The following is a 16,594-nucleotide window of genomic DNA, read 5'->3' on the forward strand; positions in this document are numbered from 1 at the left end:
TGGGGCATAGATGTGATTGGTCCCATCAATCCCAAGGCATCCAATGGGCACAGATTCATCCTTGTAGCCATCGACTATTTCTCCAAGTGGGTCGAGGCGACATCCTATGCTCACATCACGCAGAACACGTTTCTCAAATTCTTCAGAAGCAATATCATCTGCCGGCATGGTCTCCCGAATGAAATTGTCACTGATAATGCCAAGAACTTGAATGGTCCGAAGATTCAGGAATTATGTGACCAATACAAAATCCGACACCTCAATTCCTCCCCATACCGTCCCCAGATGAATGGAGCGGTGGAAGCTGCAAACAAAAACCTCAAGAGAATAATCCGGAAAATGACGGTCACATATAGGGATTGGCATGATATGCTTCCCTACGCTCTTCACGCATACCGGACTTCCGTAAGAACCTCGACCGGGACAACTCCATACTCACTGGTCTACGGGATGGAAGCGGTATTGCCCATTGAAGTTGAAATTCCGTCCCTAAGGATTCTGAAGGAATCAGGGGTTGATGAGTCAGAATGGATCCAGTCAAGGTTGGATCAGCTAAACTTGCTGGATGAGAAGAGGTTAACCGCAGCATGTCACGGGCAATTATACCAGAGGAGAATGGCGAGCATTTGATAAAAATGTACGCCCAGGAATTCCAACCAGGGACTTAGTTACGAAGAAAGTCTTCTTGAACCAAAACGATCCTCGGGGCAAGTGGTCACCAACATACGAGGGACCCTATGCGGTTAAGAAGACATTTTCCGGAGGAGCCTTGATCTTGACCCGCATGGACGGTGAAGAATTCCCGAGACCAGTCAATGCCGACACTGTCAAGAGATACTATGCATAAAAAGGGGAAAGGATGAAAACCCGAAAGGGCATCCAAAAAAAAAAAAAAAAAACCTTCTTGGGGTGAAAACCCAAAAGGGCGTCCCAAGAACCGAAATGGAGAAGAGGGCATGAAACCACGGGTAGAGAAGAGATCGTTACGGCATGAGGCTTCAGAGGACTCGAAATAATGGCAGTTAAAAGACTTCAAAAACTAACCATAAGGAATATGTGAGATCTAACCTTATGCCCTTTTCCTTTGAAAGTCTATTCTTTCTAATAAAGTTATACTTCATTCCTTCTGTTGTTATTTTCCCCATGCTATCCTTTCTCTTTGTTTAATGCGCTATTAATTAGTTAAAATTTTTGCCATAAGATTTGAATTTGAAAATTGATAACCTCACGTACTTTATTATGAGATTTGCAGGAAATAGCCTTCAAAAAAAAAAAAAAAAAAAAAAAAAAAAAAACTTCTAGAGGTGAAAACCCGAAAGGGCGCTTCTGGTCGAATGGACGAAGAGAAAGTGAAAACCTGCAAGGGCGCTCTCCGTAGAGTAAGAAGAAAGTCGGGAATGAAAAAGGGGTATCCGAAAGAATGAGATCATAGGTCAGGTCTTGCAACTCCTCCTCCATTAATCATCCGCCTTCGTTATCTTGTTAAGTACACTTCTTCAGGGAAAGAACTTCATGTGTCAGGGTTAGACTCGCCTTGTAAGTTGATTTTAATTTCATGCAATTCCACCATCAACCTCTGGTTCCTTGATCCAAGTTGATTTTAATTTCATGCAATTTAAATTTCTGCTATCAACCTCTGGTTCCTTGATCTAAGTTGATTTTTAATTTCATGCAATTCCACCATCAACCTCTGGTTCCTTGATCTAAGTTGATTTTAATTTCATGCAATTTACATTTCTGTTATCGACCTCTGGATCCTTGATCCAAGTTGATTTTAATTTCTTGCAATTTAAATTTCTGCTATCAACCTCTGGTTCCTTGATCCAAGTTGATTTTAATTTCCTGCAATTTAAATTTCCACCATCAACCTCTGGTTCCTTGATCTAAGTTGATTTTAATTTCATGCAATTTAAATTTCTGCTATCAACCTCTGGTTCCTTGATCCAAGTTGATTTTAATTTCCTGCAATTTAAATTTCTGCTATCAACCTCTGGTTCCTTGATCTAAGTTGATTTTTAATTTCATGCAATTCCACCATCAACCTCTGGTTCCTTGATCTAAGTTGATTTTAATTTCATGCAATTTACATTTCTGTTATCGACCTCTGGATCCTTGATCCAAGTTGATTTTAATTTCATGCAATTCCACCATCAACCTCTGGTTCCTTGATCCAAGTTGATTTTAATTTCATGCAATTTACATTTCTGTTATCAACCTCTGGATCCTTGATCCAAGTTGATTTTAATTTCATGCAATTCCACCATCAACCTCTGGTTCCTTGATCCAAGTTGATTTTAATTTCATGCAATTTACATTTCTGCTATCAACCTCTGGTTCCTTGATCCAAGTTGATTTTAATTTCATGCAATTTACATTTCTGCTATCAACCTCTGGTTCCTTGATCCAAGTTGATTTTAATGTCATGCAATTTACATTCCTGTTATCAACCTCTGGTTTCTAGATCCAAGTTGATTTTAATTCTCTAGGTCATTAATTTAGGTGTGCTTTAGTTCCCTAATTTCAAATACCTAATCGTCCAAAATATGAGTCGGAATCTTTACATAATTCCTATACGGAAATTTTTCCTTTAATTGAAATTATGTAAAGAGGGGCAGCTGTCGACACCATATTTTGGCCGATCCCTAGAATCAATAAAAAAATCTTTTTTTTTGAACAGCTAATCACGTTTCCAGTCCCTCTTTGATAGGCGGTCACATTTCCGATCTCTCCTCACAGAGAATTGAATCAATGCTAAGTCCTCACATTCATTAAAGCCTCGCCGATCTCTCAAAATCATTTTACCGACCTCTCAAACCCGATGTCGGATTTTCGGACTGTCAAGAATATTCCACGATCTCTGTGATGAATAAAATGAACGGGCACTAGATCTTTTCCTACCGCTTTATTGCCGACCTCCCTTAGAAAGTTTAAGAGCTAAAGTTTTGGTTCGATTCGATCTTAAGTGTTCGAGTTAAATTTTTGGTCAAGTTCTGTCACATTTCTTCCCTACCGATCTCATGTTCAAAGTGCTTTCCGATCTCTCATACTTAGATTAATAATCACATTTAGTTTTTGTTTTGCTGTGCTCATACAATCAAATACTCAGACAAATAATGGTTTAAAATTTTCCGATCACAATCATTCATTGAACAAAAGGCATTTCATTTCATGTCATAATTTGTACAAGTTATTCGGCTGGGGGATCACCCCCAGCCTGATCTACATTTGGATCACTCCCTCTCTCCCTCTCACCCTCGGCTTCATCCTCACTGTCTTCATCATTGTCCTCAGGAGCCACATCGGCCATCCAAGAAAAGTCTTCTTCTGGGTAACGCTCCTGGAGTGCGGCCAAGAGATCCTTGTGAGCCTTCACATAGGCCTCGGCTATTCCCGTCACCATCTCCTCATCCCTCTCCTTAAGCTCCTTGTCTTTCTCCTTAAGCTCCTTATCCTTCGCCTCAAGTTCCTCTATAAGTTGAGCGACTCGAGCAACCGTTGGCGTGAAGCACTGGACTTCCTTAAGAGCACGGTCCCTCTCATCCAAAGCACGATTACATTCGCCAACCGGTCTTCATGGAGCTTTGCGTCCCTCGACTTGAGATATATAATCCCGAGCGGATGAGAGTTGGGATCGGAGAGAATCCACCTCCTGATTTTTCTTCCCGATCTCCTTACCCAGGCGCTGAATCCTTTCCCGGATCATGGTCTGGTTCACCAGACACTCCACGTTTAAGCTCATGGTCCGAGTCAATATGTCATCGAGACCATTCAGGATAGCTGTCCGATCCTCTGAAAGAAGATGGTAGACCCGGGACTTTGGCGAAATCGAGTTCTCCTTGACATCCGGTTATTCCTCAAGCGATCGATCGATGCTTGAGCGCCCAGAAGAGGTCCTCCTGAGCTTGAGTAGGCCCCCTTCCCGCTTGGAACAAGCGCAGAGTCGGAGGCTGCTCCTCCGATCTAGGAGGAGATCGGGTAGCCCGGTGGTCGGCGGACCGAAGGTTGGGGAGGATCACTTTGTATCTCCCGTGTTCGTGGCCAGGCGTTTGGAGTCGTTCGACGCTTTATCTCCTTTATCTTCCGGGAGATCTCTCTCTCCTTCTTCCGTTTCCTTGAACCCTCACCACCCGCCATACCTGCACAAAGAAAAGGTTAGTGAGATCACTAAGGTCGTGAGAATTGAGATATAGAAAATACCGATGCCGAGGTTAGAAAGCGGAAGTTCGCGGTCTTGGCCAGTGAGCAGCTGAACAGTCCAATGGTGCAGCTCGGCAGTCACCGAATCCAAACAAGAATACTTTTTAGTGGCAGCCTCACTCTTCAGATCCATCACTATCAAACTTTCCTCTTCGCTCATGGTAATATGGTTCGGAAGCAAGGGTCCCTGGTACCACCAGCTGCGGGGGAAGTCCTCAAAGCGGCTCGGATCTTTGCTCCTCACAATGAAGAAACGATTCTTCCAGTTCTTAAGAGACGAGGGCAGATCGGAAAAGAGCCCGCAATTAGGCTTCGCCTGAAAGAACCAGTGGTCATCGTCCTTTCGGTGAGTTAGCCGGTGCAGCTTGGCGAACACTTTAGCTGTAGGTCTGATTCCTTTAGCTCGGCATAGACCTCGGAAAGCAACCAAGATCCGCCACGAGTTGGGGTGGATTTGAACAATGGATATTCAGTGAAATTTTAGGACCTCCTTATAGAAATCGGCTAGAGGGAACCTCAGACCGGCCTTTAACTGTTCTTCGTACACCATGACCATGTCATCCTCTTCAAAAGAATGATCGACACGAAGATCGCCATGGCACTTGATCAGCTCATATGAATCAGGACAAATGTTGTATTCTTGAACAAACGATTGCAGATCGGATTCCCGAAGAACCGATGGAAGCTCGTCTATAGGAAGGGTCTCTCTCCTTGAAGAAGGGCGCGTACGCCTTAATGGTACGACCCGACCCTGGAGCAGGGACCCTAAGGGGTCCAGGTTGCGCGCTTGGCCCGACTGCCTCTTCTTCATCAGACGATGACCAAGAGAACTCAATGGAAGGAGGGCTCGCCGCTCTCTGACCTTCGGCACCGCTCATTTTCAAAAGAAACAAAGAACTTAAACAAAAAAGAAGATCAAAGTCCTTACCAGAGTCTAATCGGCGTCGGAGAAACTGGAGAAAATGAGAGAACTTCGAAGCTATGAGCAGGAGACTGAAAATGAAATGAGAGAACAACTGGCTAACCCTCCCCTATTTATACTAGTCCGAGCATTTAATGCTCGCGAGGTTCTAGGCGGCGCATCGATTGGTGAGACTCGACAGCTGTTCTGACACTTCTCTCAAATATCCGAATGTTCAGAGATCGGTTAATTGGAGATCGGCATAATAAGTTAAATATTTTGAATAAAGGATCAGTCAAGTGTCATTCAAGTAAAGAACCAGATCGGATAACCACCTTAGAGATCGGAAAATAATCAATGCAAAAATAATAAGATGATAACTGCAAAATAAAGTCTTTATTTGCAAAAAGATCGGATTACATCATTTGGGCGATCTCTAGGGATCGGATTACAATAAAGGACAGACTACATCATTTGGGTGATCTCTAGAGATCTGATTACATTGACAGACTACATCATTTGGGCGATCTCTAGAGATCGGATTACACTAACATTGGATCACATCATTTCTGTGATCTCTAGAGACCGGTGAAAAATCCTATCTGAAGAGGCTGATCTAAGGATCAGTTTATAACTTATCCCAAGGATACTCCCAGGAGATCCATGGATCAGTTTATAACTAATTCCAAGGATACTCCCAGGTGTTCCAAGGATCAGTTTATAACTGATCCCAAGGATATTGCCGACCGGATGCTTCATCCGCTGTCGGAACACTCAATGTGATGAGAAGCCGAATGAACTCAGTTGAGCAACTCGAGATCGGTACAACCGAAGCCCGCAATACGGATCGGTCAAATCCAGTTCTCTCACCATCGTCAATTAGGACCATCCAATCACCGGGATCGTAAATTTTCAGTCGAGGAATAGGGAATTCCATCGGAAGAGGATCAAAACCACAGTTGTAGCCGGAACTTTCCCCGGAACAGCTAGAACCAAGAAACAAGGAGAAAGAGAGAAAAATCGAATGAAGGAAATGCCACTATCAACAGGGGTATATATAGGGGAAAATGGGCATTTAATGCTTTGGCGGAAAGCAAGCGGGCGCTTGAAAATCGAGATGTAATTAATGCTTGGACCGAATCGGTGATCAAGGGATAAAAGAGATCGGAGATAGGAGATCGGCATGAGAGATCGGAATAGGAGCTAGGGGAGGATCGGAAGACAAAAGAATAAGACAAATTCCAATAACCGTCGAATCGGAGAGAGGTAGTTAAAGCGTGGCGACGAGATCTCCACCGCACGCCTAAGAATCGCGCCAATCTTTGACAGTGCGTGGTGTGTCATGATCCTGTACATCCCAATCTCCACCGTTGATCTCACTTGTAAGGATGAATCGAACCCTTGGATCAAAAGAGAAGATGACAATACCAGCGTTTTCACTCTCGACCCTCGGATCGTTCGGACAAGAGGATTCAAGACCGTCGGATTAAAAGAGGAAAAGGACAAATACTTTGAGAAGCGATCTCACCATTCGTTTTGATTCTCTTTAATTCTGAACATCCGATCATGTACTTCAAAATCCGACCCTCCATCTCCTCAAAATGAATCTGACCCTTCATGGGAGCACCGATTCCTATAAATACCGCATGAAAAAGCTGCTCAAGGGGACACAAAAAATATAGGCAAGAGGTTGCTATTATCGTGGAGGAACTCTGAAACTTCATTTAGTTTGTTACTCTGCTGTTTTGTAGTGATTAAAAATACTTTTGAAACTAGTTTTCAGGAGTGTTTTCTTGAAAAAGATTTTGAATATTGGAACTCTACATTTCCAGTTTGTTCATTATCTGGTCATACTCTCATCATCTCTGCTTTCCTTTCCGCTGTTCAAGCTCAACTTCCTTTCACCTGGTTCTTACCCGGTTACCTTTTAGCTAAAGCATCTCTCGGTTTCACGAGGACATCAACTCTCAGGCTGATCAATCCGCCATCTTCATCACTGTTTACCACTTCACAGTTATTTCAATATATTTGGCTCCTCACAGGTAAGAGTTCACACTACTGTTTACGTTTGTTTCCTGCACTTCCTTTGTTCTTCATACATCTGCAACTTTCTTCAAGGGTATTTTGTACAAGAGAACCCAAGAGAAAATATTGTTATAAGAGTTCATGTTACTGTTTTATTAAGCGTCTACGTTTATTTCCCGCATTTTACTTGTTCTTCTTACATCTAGACCATTTCTGCACAAGCAATCCCAAAGAAAGTCACTCTCAAATCATTTTTTTAGTGATCAGTTCATTTTATTGATCTCCGTAATTTCTGAAAACCAGTTTTTTTTTAACTCTTTGTAGTATGTAAATGGTTGGGTAAACGTAGGTAGCTGCAACTTAGAGGTCTCCTTTAAAAAGAGGACCTGAATAACACGTCAGGAAGATAGCCGAACTATTAGGCCGACGTAAACAGCAATTCGACAAAGATGTCATGAAATGGAATAAGACCAAAGTAAACGAAAACAGAGTGGATCGGTCATTAATAGATATTGGTAAAATGACTACATGAAAAGGTCAGTGAATCAAGTCTAGTGTTCCCCGTTCAGCCACAGGATATCCATAAACCTTATCCCCGGCATTTTTGAAGGTCAGAATTCTTAGTTTTAGGTTCTTAAGACCCGTAGCTGTGGTTAAATTTTTAAAGGTCGGAAAAGTCTTTGTCCGAGTCTCATCAAAATAGAAGGGGAAGAGTCCTTATCCTATCCTTGCCTAAAAGTTTTAAGTCAACTCTTAAAGGAGATCGGAGGAGGGTTCTTATCCGGTCTCCCTTCAAAATTTTGATAAACATTAAGTAGGGATCGGAAGAGAGTTCTTATCCGGTCTCAACTCAAAACATTAACGAATAACTCTAAAGGAGATCGGAGGAGGGTTCTTATCCGGTCTCCTCTCAAAATTTTAATAAATAACTTAAAAGAGATCAGAGGAGGATTCTTATCCGGTCTCCCTTCAAACTTTTAATAAACATTAAATAAGGATCGGAGGAGAGTTCTTATCCGGTCTCCACCTCAAATTTTAATAAACATCTGAAAGAGATCGGAGGAGAGTTCTTATCCGGTCTCATCCTCCAAACTTTAAATAAATAACTTAAAAGAGACCGGAGGAGGGTTCTTATCCGGTCTCCCCTCAAAATTTTAATGAACAACTTAAAAAAGATCGGAGGAGAGTTCTTATCCGATTCTCACACCCGTTCACTAAGGTTGTCTCATTTACTTATGTATCTGGGTGATCCAAATTTAGTGAAAAATCAAACATTCCTTCTACCAAAAGGATTAACATTGCCGCCTAAGCCCTTCTAACTAATTTGTAAAGGACGCAGAATTAAATCTACTTACCCTTATTAAGGGACGAGGTGGGGTGCCTAACACCTTCCCCACCCGTTTACGGACCCCGAACTTAGAATCTCTGTTTTAAAGTGGTTTCATTTTTAATTTAACTTCTCAAATGGTTTTCTTTAGTTTCCCTCAAAACTAAGGTGGCGACTCCTCACTCTTTCCCACTTCGGTGAGTGATCGTCCGGGCAACCGCAAAATCCCATTGCGACACCCACTACCTGCCGAAATCTGCATAAGTTGCCGCATAACTTATGCAGATTCGTGCCTCCCTATGCAACCTCACGGAATTGTGCATAACTTATGCGCTTGGTCATGCAGTTTCGCATAAGAGAGCCAGAACTGAAAATCGCATAAGGGATCGTGATAACTTATGCAGTCCACTTATGCAGTCCCACAAAGATTTCATTGATGAGCTGGCAGAAGATTCCCTCAGAAAATCACACCTCAAACACACCATTTTAGGGCTTCTTATCAGAAAAAGTTATAAAGAGCCCCTTATCCCATTTTAGAAAGGGGGAGGAAAGAAAGGAAGAAGAGAAAAAGGAGAGGGCAGCAGCTGAAGAGTCAAAATCGTCTCTCACTCCATTTCCAACTAGATTTGGAGATTTCTTTCTTTTCTTGCATTTTTCCTACCTTTCTAGTATTGGGTTTCTTGTTTCTCAGTTTAGATTAAAGTTTTATTTCCATATTAACTCAGAATATCTTGTAAATATTATGGATAGTGAGTAGTTTTCATTTGATTCTGGAGTAAGGGATGTAATATTTGAGATATTTTGTGGATTTTGATTGGGTAATCCATATTTTTGTGGTCTTAATGAGTTTTATTCATTTCTTGTGTGCTCAATGACATGCTTAGTGTAGGATCCCATTAAGTGATGTTCTTAATCCATGGTTGAGGCACCGAAAGGAGAAAACCTTGTGATAGATAATCAAGAAATTGGACTTAATTAACTTAGATCTAGAAATAGACTAAGGATTAAGAGGATTCACAGATTAATTAAAGAACTTAATAGGTCTTAATTAACTCTAACTCCACGAAAGTAGGATTAGATTGATTAAGGCACTCTTTGTCCTACTCGAAAGGGTATTCAAAGGATTTAAGAATTAATCTCCTTAAAACTCATAAGTTCCACAAGATTGGATAACCAATTTAAAATCTCAAAATAGCTTGAATATGAACCCACGAACTCCGGAATCACCTTTTTATAATTGTTAATTTTTAATTGAATTTAATACTTGCCATTTTAAATCTTGCCATACTTCAACTTGCTTATTTTAATTTGATGCAATTTTAGTTTAATTGATACATTGTTGAATTGACCATTAATCTCACACACATAAAATTCACACTTCAATACCAATCAATTTATTACTTTAATATCAAAAATAGTCCAAATTAGTTAGAATTTTTATATCAAAAATTCAATCATTAACACAACTCCTCATGGGAACGATATCTTTTCTATATTACTTGTATGACCCGTGCACTTGCGGTTGGGCCACATCAAGTTTTTGGCGCCATTGCCGGGGAGTTGTTTGTTTAAGATTGAATTCTTGATTATTTTAGTTGTTTATAGTTTTATCTTTGTTATCTTTCCATTTTGTGTTTGTTTGTTCTTTTTCAGGTACTCTTAATCTTTTATGAGAAGAGCTAGAAGCACAAGTGACACATCTTTATTGTTTGATCCTGAAATTGAGAAATTTTGTAAAGCCAACAAGAAAGAAACCAGAAGAAGAAAAGAAGCATTGAGAGAAACTGAATTAGAAGCAGACATGGCTGATGAAAGAATTAGAATTGGTGGTAATGCTGGAAATGATCGAAACAATGAAAATGCAGCCCAAGGTGAAGAAGTTGTTAATGCTAATGTGTCTAGGGGAAGCATGATGGATCATGCTTTTCCTCGTTTTGATGACTTGAGAGAAAGCATAGCAAGACCAAGAATTGATGCAAATAGTTACAAGATGGATTTTGGAGTTCTTCAAATGATTCAAAATTCTCAATTTGGAGGACATCCTTCTGAAAATCCACACACACATCTAAAGAAGTTTGCTATGATTTGTGACATGCAAAAACAACCTGGAGTATCTGATGATGCAGCAAGATTGAAGCTATTCCCATTCTCTTTGAAAGATAGAGCACTGGATTGGCTTGATTCTTTACCTCACAACTCCATTACAAATTGGGAGCAACTCACTGATGCATTTCTTGCACAATATTTTCCACCTGGAAAAACTCAAGAATTGAGGAATCAAATGACAGCTTTTAGACCAAGAGAAGATGAAACTCTCTATGAGTCATGGATGAGATGGAAGGAATTAGAGAGGCAATGCCCACATCATGCCATTACGAAATGGATGATAAACCAGAATTTTTACACCAATGTTACTTCTACAATTAGAGGGATTATTGATGCTCAAACAGGAGGAGAATTTATTATGAAGCATGAAGATGAAGCTTATGAGCTATTGGAGAAAATTGCAAAGAATACTCATCTTTGGAGTAGTCCAAAAGGACCAGCTCTAACTCAAAAAAGGCAAGCTGCTGGAATGTATGACCATGATCCATTCAACATGATTAATGCCAAGTTTGATGCACTTACAAATGTTTTGGCTAAGAAGATGGAAGATTTAAGTATGTTGGTTAGTTCATCATCATCATCTGGAAGTTCACAACAAGTTGCTTATGCAGAAGGAACTACCAGCTGTGGAGTAGACTATGAAGAGCAAGCTGCATATGTTGGTAATTATGGAAACAAACAAATGGGGAATCCTTACTCTCAAACTTATAATCCAAATTGGAGGAATCATCCCAACTTTTCATGGGGAAATCAGCAAAGTCAAGTTCCAAATCAGAATTTTCAACCACAACAGCAACAAGGAATTCCATATCAGCAAAATAGGCAACCATTGCCTAATTTTCAGCAGAGAAACATGAATCCTGCACCTCCACCAAAACAGCAAGAACAAAGTTCCACCACAGAAGCTTTATTACAACAGATTCTTGCTAACCAAACTAAGCATGATGAAGAGATGAGAGAGATGAAAGCAAGGCTAGAACAGATGCAAACACATAACAGAATGTTGGAAAATCAGATTGCACAACAAGCATCTTCCTCAGGTACCAAGTCTTTTGGAAAACTTCCAAGTCAACCAGAAAACCCAAGAGAGCAGTGTCAAGCTATTACTTTAAGAAGTGGGAAAGTTGTAAATAATGAGAAGAGTGAAAAAAATGAGAAAAGTGAAAATAGTGAGAAGAGAGAAAATGAGAAAGAAACTTATGAGAGTGAAAAACAAGAAAGTGAGAAAGAAAGTGCAGAAAAATGTAAAGAGAAAATTGAAGAGAAGGAAGAGAAGTATATACCTCCAGAGCCTTACAAGCCACAACTTCCCTTTCCACAAAGATTTCAAAAAGCCAAGCTTGATAAGCAATTTGGAAAGTTCTCAGAGGTTTTGAAGAAGCTATACATAAATGTTCCTTTTATTGATGCCCTTTCACAAATGCCCTCTTATGCAAAATTTTTAAAAGAAATTCTCTCAAACAAGAGAAAACTTGAAGACCATGAAACTCTGGCTTTGACAGAAGAATGCAGTGCTATCCTCCAAAGGAAACTTCCTCCAAAGCTCAAGGATCTAGGAAGTTTTTCAATTCCATGCCACATTGGGGAATCATGTTCTACAAAAGCTTTATGTGATTTTATAACACCCTCACTGTAGCATTTCCGCACATTCTACTGTTCCGGTGACCGGTGTCGGTCCGGATAGCTAGAACGTCTAGAAAAATAATTAGACTAGAGTGAGGAGTCATAAATAACTCAAATATTAATAAGAAAAATTTATGAAAAATTTTAGAAATAAAATACAACCAAGTTAAATGAGCCGGTGCCCTAGCGATGGGTAACCCAGTGGGAAGTTGCGGTTCTCGCAACTAGGAGCCCTAGACCCGGGTGAAAATTCATAAAATAATTTTTGGGACTCCAGAGAAGAGTCATTGAGGTTTCTATAGCATTAGAATGCCAAGAAAAGGTTTAGAAAAATTTTTCAATAGATACAGACAATTTTAGTCTGTTAAGCCAAACGGAGGGCATTTTGGTCATTTCGTCTTCAGAGATGATTTTTGACCGACTTGTCCAGTTAAGTAAATAATTATTATGATCTAAAATATGAATAAATATTGCTAAAAATTGAATTGGAAATGAGTAGAAAAGAAAAGGAAAGAAAAATGAAAGAAATTAGTAATTATGACATCATATGATGTCATTGAACACTCTCCACCCAATCACAAATTGACAAGCCTCTTAAAAGGGATAAAAACTAAATAAAAAACAGACAAAATGAAAAACCAATCTGCACTTGTCTTCCCCAATCACCCGTAACAAAGGAAAAAAGAGAGAAAGAGAAGAAAGAAACCACCATTAAAGCTCCACCAAGCTTGAGTTCACCCACCATTTCACCTTAAAAACCCTAGATCACTTCAATAAAAATTGATCCCACACCTTGAGGAAGATAGTGGCAGCCAAGAAGTGAAAGGAAATTGAAGTTTAGGCAAGGGCAAGTTGGACACAAGTGAGGTTAGTGCCATATCTCTCCATTTTTTTTCTTTAAATTTGAAGTTAGGTATATGGATTTAGTTAGAAATTCATGAAATTAAAAGAACATATCCATGTATGGACCAATTAAAATTTTTTGCAGCCTTAGTGATGGAAGTGTTGATGAGTTTTGAATGGATTTAAGTTGTATATCGGTGGTCTTGAACATGAGTATGAGACTTAAACATCATTAAGTATGTTGAATTGATGTATGTGCATGAATGGATATTTGAAAATTTGGGTTTTGAGCTATATTAGGGTTTGGCCATATTGATGGTAAATGGAAGTTCTAATGGTCAATTAATGACCATTTGATGAATTTTGACCTTAAATTGGAGACCATTGTGATATTGGAATTGAAATGGTATGCTGCCCAATGGTGACTTGCAGATTTGGACATGAGTCCAGCAGTTTTGGGCAGCCATAACTTGAATTGTAGAGGTTCAATTGGTGTTTGGCCAATTGGACATGAAACTAGACACATAATGGCACAACTTTGGTGAAGAAGCCATGCCTAGAAAATCAAACCAAGTGGACCAAAAGTTTGCCCTAATCCGGGTGACCTACAGTCTACCTGGGCAAAATGACCAAATGAACAGTGTTTGGTCATTTGGCCATAACTCAGCGTAGAAAGGTCCAATTGACCTAAAATTTTACCAACAACAAGCTGAGATATAGACCAACAACTTTCATGAAGAACACAAATCCAAATTCTGACCATAACCTAGTCAAATTGCCAACCAAACTTAGGTTACCAAATCTGGCAGAACTAAATTGCCCAGAAAATCTGGGTACAGGTCACTCCGGCTAGTTATGGTAAAATGACCATAACTTGAGCTACAAAACTCCAAATGGAGTGATTCAAAAAAAAAAATTAAACTAGACAAAATAAGGAACAACTTTCATGTTGATCATTTTGCCAAATTCCCACTGCAAAATTGACCAATGGAACAATAAACACAAGGCATGAAAACTGAAAATTCTGCCCAATTAACATTAAGCTTGGAAATGGTATTGGCAACCAATACCAACAAATTTTGAATGCAAAATGTGGTATCTTTGAGAACTTAGGTTCAATAAATTTATTATGTATTAAAAAGTCAACAATTTGAGTGAATAGTAATATGAATAGTAATACAAAGGCACAAAGTATAATAACTAAATTGGTAGAGGAAATTAAGGTATGAAATTTGAAATCCATGAAACATTCATGGATTTTTTGGAATAGAAATAGTAATTCACCTAAATGGCTTAATGAACATTTAAGTTATGTGAGTATATAGTTAAGATTTATTTCCATTACTAGTAGGTCTAATAAAACATAAGTAATATGAAATGACATTAACCTAGATGGATTGTTGAGTATAAATGGGATGAGGTTTACATTAGGATTTATGTTTCCATTACAAATAAGATAATAATACCTTGTATGAGTTATGAATTCATATAAATATTGTAATGAATAAATGAATCACATGAAAATATGAATGGAACATTAGTTTTCTTTATAAGAGAAAGGAAAAATGTTTTGAGAACAATGGTATATGAACACCATTGTTGTGAATTGTGATCAATATGAATGATGTAAGGAATGTATGAATATTATGATGAATATATAAATTATGAAATTTATCATGAAATAATAAAGTCATAAAACACAATATATTAATATTTAATGATATTATGTGCCCTTGTATTGCCTAGACATGTGTGTCAGATTGGATAGTTTGGCATGCCAATAGGGTATTGTTTTAGCAGTACTGCGAAAGGCTTTATGCCTGTATTCATGGCTTTGTGCCCGTATTCATGGCTTTATGCCCGCATTCATGGCATTATGCCAACATTCATGGCTTTTATGCCTGATTATGTGTTATCATGGCTTTTTAGCCATACTGACTGCATATGTGGTTGACGTTCTGCGTCCCATGGTATGACGGCCTGAGGCACCGCGGTGTCCAGTGCCAACGACCCGTTATCCAATTTAGTCAGCCTGTCATAGGTTACTTGGGCAGTGAAATTTATTAAAATAAGTTAGAATATTAGCAATTAAAAATATTAGAAATTAAATAAAATAAATAAGTAAGATGACTTAAAATAAATTAGAATAGTTATTTATTAGAAAGAATCGAAATGAACTAGACCGATATCAAAATTTACTTATTATGAAATAATCTGAGACAACCTAGAAAGTATTGAGAAAATGCTAAAAGATTAGCAAAGAAAATTATAACATACATAAATATTGCAAATGTGACGTACATGATAATATAAGCATAAATTTATTATTTTTAGATTATTTTTCTTTGTACATTATTACTGTACATTGGCAAAATAAACACTTACAAAGAAGACTAAATTAGGATAAAACATATTAAATTTTAGAACCGCATGTGAAGTATAAATAAATCTTAATTATTTAAATTATGTTTTATTTCTATCTTTATTTGTATATTATTTATTTGTTATATTATTGCATCACTAAGCAACAATGCTTAGCGCGATGGAATTGTTTCCTCGCGCAGGTACTGAAGTTAAAGCCCCGCGAATACTAAACAGAGATTTTAGAGTTCTGATTTGCAGAGCGTTCAAGGTTGTCACCTCCTCAGCAATGCATGTAGATAGGGCTCACATTAAGCATATCATGTATTTTGTGTATGTTATTTATTTCTTATATTGCAATGTAAATTAGCAAATTGTAATTAATTTATATATCATGTAAATTATGAAATTTTGTAATTATTTTGTAAATTATGTAAATTAAGAAAATTTGAAAATTTTGCTTATGTAATTTGAGAATGTTTACATATGAATTGAGTATGAATGGAAATGCATGGATGAGATTTGAAATATGAGAAAATTATGAGAATGATTGATGAGATAATTATGATTAGCATGGATAAGATTTTATTTTGAAAATATTATTGAATTTCAAACAGGTGAATATTGAAATATGCCAAACGATAATAAAATAGGAGAAACTCCGCTGGTTTCTCCGTCGAAAAATAATTGATGTTAAATTAAACGAATTCAAAATTATTAAAAAAAAATAAATTAAGATAAGTTAGGGTGCTCCGGCACCGATTGTAGCACACCTTGCTCGGCTACAATGTAGTTGGGTGAGGGGTGTTACAGATTTAGGGGCTAGTGTTAGCCTTATGCCCCTCTCCATTTATGAGAAGCTCAACATGGGAGATCTTAAGCCAACCCACATTTCTCTTCAGTTAGCTGACAGATCAATTAAGTATCCTAAAGGGATTTTGGAGAATGTGCCTCTGAAGGTTGGGAAGTTCTATATACCTGTTGACTTTGTCATCTTGGACATGGAAGAGGATTCTAATATTCCAATTATCTTGGGAAGACCTTTCTCTGCTAGGAGCATTGATTGATGTTAAGGGAGAAAAATTGACTCTTAGAGTTGGTGAAGATCAATTGGTTTTCAATATTAATAACACCATGAAGAAGCATCATTCTGAAGCTGATACTTGTTTGAGAATTGATATCATTGATGAGCTGGTTGAAGAACACTTCAG

The 16,594-nt window shown here is 38.4% G+C and overlaps 1 non-coding gene across 1 annotated transcript; it reads right to left on the reverse strand.

Moving 5' to 3' along the window:
* Positions 1–10,716: 10,716 nt before the first annotated feature.
* Positions 10,717–10,823, reverse strand: LOC131170785 (small nucleolar RNA R71). Its single transcript, XR_009141552.1, has one exon. It is a non-coding gene; the product is annotated as a small nucleolar RNA R71 (small nucleolar RNA).
* Positions 10,824–16,594: the final 5,771 nt, after the last annotated feature.

This window comes from Hevea brasiliensis, chromosome 11 (genome assembly GCF_030052815.1).
Source record: "Hevea brasiliensis isolate MT/VB/25A 57/8 chromosome 11, ASM3005281v1, whole genome shotgun sequence".
In the NCBI taxonomy this organism is placed as follows: domain Eukaryota; kingdom Viridiplantae; phylum Streptophyta; class Magnoliopsida; order Malpighiales; family Euphorbiaceae; genus Hevea; species Hevea brasiliensis.